Source organism: Meleagris gallopavo, chromosome 2, assembly GCF_000146605.3.
Source record: "Meleagris gallopavo isolate NT-WF06-2002-E0010 breed Aviagen turkey brand Nicholas breeding stock chromosome 2, Turkey_5.1, whole genome shotgun sequence".
NCBI lineage: Eukaryota > Metazoa > Chordata > Aves > Galliformes > Phasianidae > Meleagris > Meleagris gallopavo.
In genome coordinates, this window is record NC_015012.2 from 106508047 (window position 1) to 106511491 (window position 3445).

The following is a 3445-nucleotide window of genomic DNA, read 5'->3' on the forward strand; positions in this document are numbered from 1 at the left end:
AAAAAAGGAGGAAATTTGTTATGTTTTCTAATACATAATAACCCATTTATAAGAAAAATAGCATGATGGAGAACAAGGGAATTCTAACAAAGGAAAATATTTTCCCCAGCAAAATAATTAAGCATTCACGTCATCACAGAATGGCTGAGGTTGGAAGGGACCTCTGGGTCCATCTGGTCCCAGTGCCCAGCACCACAGCCAGGGGCTGTGGGAGATCCCCAGTGAGGACCCCCTCAGCTCCCCACTCCCTGTGCCGGGCAGCCCTTGGGCTCCACTCTGTGTCCCCTCCCAGCAAAGCTGCTCCAGGCCCTCCATGTTGCTCCCCAGTACTCTCCCCATACGCCCGTATCTCCAGTACTGGGAACACTGGCACAGACTGATAAGTGCTGAATCTGCATCTCTGAATGTTTTTGAAGTCATAAAAGCATCAGTTAGAGATAACCCAGATAAGACTGAAAACAGGAGGACATGTCATAGTCCTGATATTTCAGAGTGGTGTTCATATGCTTCATTGCACTTATAAACTTTTTTACATTCACGAGACTATTTGCAGAGAAAAACATCCACTGTTTCATGAAAAATAAAAAAGAAGGTATCACTTTAGGATATTGGACCTCCACTGGTCACTTCCAGCAATGGCTCTACTAGCAGGAGCATGCTGCATCTTGATCTATAAATCTGTCATCAGTGGAGAGCTCTGAAAATTGTTCTTGGATCACAAAAATACATTTGTCTAAATACAGAAAGCAATAAAAGGAAGACCTCTGTCAGAGATGAGCATATGAAGAAATTTTATTGCCATCATTTGAACTATAGATGTCATTTTATCTACGGTGTTAATAACCATCACATTTCCACTACTGGGTAATGAAACGTGGCAATAACTGAGCCATCCTAACTAAGCCAGATCAAGTAGGAGAATAAAAGAATTATGGCAACAACCACAACACCTTCAGCATTTTGTCCTCCCACTTGAGCTGGAAGAAATCCAGGCACCTCCACGCAAGTATTCTCTTTCTGTGCCTTACGAAGGCTACTGATGTGAAGGACACAGGGGTTGACTGGGGGTCTTAGAAGTACTCAGGCTCTTACCTTTACAAACATGAAAATCTCGTAATCTTCCTCAAAGTTGTCGTTTTCTCCTATGTTACTGCCATGTGGGAACTTGAGGGAGGTTGGAGAGGTGGAAGTGCTCTGGCTCCGACGCAAGTGGAAACCTGGAGGACAAAACCCGCTGCTCTCAAATGTCATGGGTTTGTCTTCCTGAGCTGGGCTCATCTGATCCACGTCCTGGTACAGGTGCTCATCTGCAGCACTGCGCTCAGAGGAAGAACTACTCTCCCCATCAGACCCGTGCTGAGAAGCCACAGAACTGCTGCGGCTGCCCTCGTTGCAATCTTGGCTAAGATCCATCATCTCCGGGATAGTAGCGGTGGAAGAGGGAGAAGCTGGATCTTCTGGGACACGATCATAAAGATGATCCCCTTTGTCTTCCTCAGAGTCTGGCATCTCATAGATATTGGTGTCGTTAACGTTTTGATTGATGTAAGTAGCGGTCTGATCTTCCATGATCTGGTCTCACTGCCTGGTGAGTTCACCTTCCTTCTAGCACCTTAAAAGTCTGCAGCTGAAGGGAGATGTTGACAGATACCTGTTCCTTAGGAGGAAGCAAGGTCTGTGCTACGCTTATTGAGCGTTCTGCTACACATGACAGATCTCCAACAATCATTTACTAAGAGCTTTAAATCAACAACTACGCTTCCACTGAAGTAACAGATAAGGTTCTCTCACTTTAACTCCTTTTTCAATCTGGTTGCTGGCAACTCAGTCTTACGGATTATCACCACCTTTTGTTCTTTCGTCAAGTACAGTGGAGAAAAAGCTGAAGCACCTAACCATATTAGAAATCTATGGTAAAAAATATTTATTCTTTCACTTGTGTAAAGAGATAGAAAGGCAGGCCTTACTCAGTTGCTCATCTTCTCAATACGCAAAAGCTTACAGTCAAAGAAAAGGGAAAACAATCTGAACAGTAGAAGCAGTCTGCAACATTTCAGTGGTTACTTACAGCATTAGCAATCAACCATGAGGGATCATGATAAAAAAATACAAATTAAAAAAAAAAGAAAAAGGCATCAAACTTTAATATTGCATTACTTATGCTGGCATTTATGTTATGAATCTCCACGTTCACATGACATAGACCCAAGTTTCCAAAGTTGGGTTAATTCCAGTTGAATTGAAACAGGCAGAGGAGGACGTTCTCCTGGCCCATCTCAGTGAGACTGGGCTTCACTATAAAAGTAATTCCCAAGCAGCTGCAGGTTGGATTGCTAAAGTAGCAGAGTGGTCCAAGGCACTTATGAGGACAGATCATGGCTCCAGTCATCTCCAAATGGAATGACCAGGGAACTCATCGTGCTTCATGCCATCGAGTAGCAGCTGCTGCATGCCTGAAATTTATGGCTGCAGTTTATGGCCATTACTCTGATATTGAACTTTTAAAATCACTAATAAAATTAAATATCGAAAGCAATATAATAACTGAGCTTATTCAACTGAGATTCCGCTGCTAAGGCTCTCAGATAATCCGGAAAGTGCTAACTCACTCTCAGATTGATGTTTAATCACTGTACAGTGAGGAAAAACACTAAAGCAAAATTTCAATTCCCTACTGGGGCCACCAGGAAGGATTTCAGATATTACTGAGATCTTTCAGCTCATGCCTGCACAAGTCCTAAACAAGAGATTGTGAAACACGTGCTGGGAAATCCAGGTCGCAAACTTCCAGCAGCTTTTACAACCACCCACCTAAATGACTGCTGTCACAGTGCTCAGTGCATCAGTGGAAGTGGCAGATGTAGATGTAACCTTCCCATGCTGAGATGCCTCTAGTTGCTTTATAGCCAGAAAGTGCTGCTTCAGCTAAAACAAAGGTTAAACCCTGGTTGCACTGAAGGATTCTCGCTATTAACTGAAAACAAACTTAGCAGTGTTACAGACAGAACTGTGTTACAAAACTCTGTCTAAATGTTGCCTAGTTGAGGATTGTAAGGGATTCCCTTCTTGCAAAGCTTGCAGCAGGAAGCTGGAGCCCTGAGAACCTGGTACACACAAATCCACTTCCCTTATCCAATATAGAAGGGCCTGCTGACAGTGGGTTGAGTGAAACTGTGCAACAGAAGGAATCATAGAATCATAAAATGAACCTGGGTTGCAAAGGCCCACAGCGCTCATCCAGTCCCAACCCCCTGCTGTGTGCAGGTCACCAATCAGCAGCCCAGGCTGCCCAGAGCCACATCCAGCCTGGCCTTGGATGCCTGCAGGGATGGGGCATCCACAGCCTCCTTGGGCAGCCTGGAAGAGAAGGGAGAGCAATCCAGAACACAGAACTACTGAGAGGAGCTCCTGTGTAACAGGGAAGGAGTAAGTGCCTAAATGACAG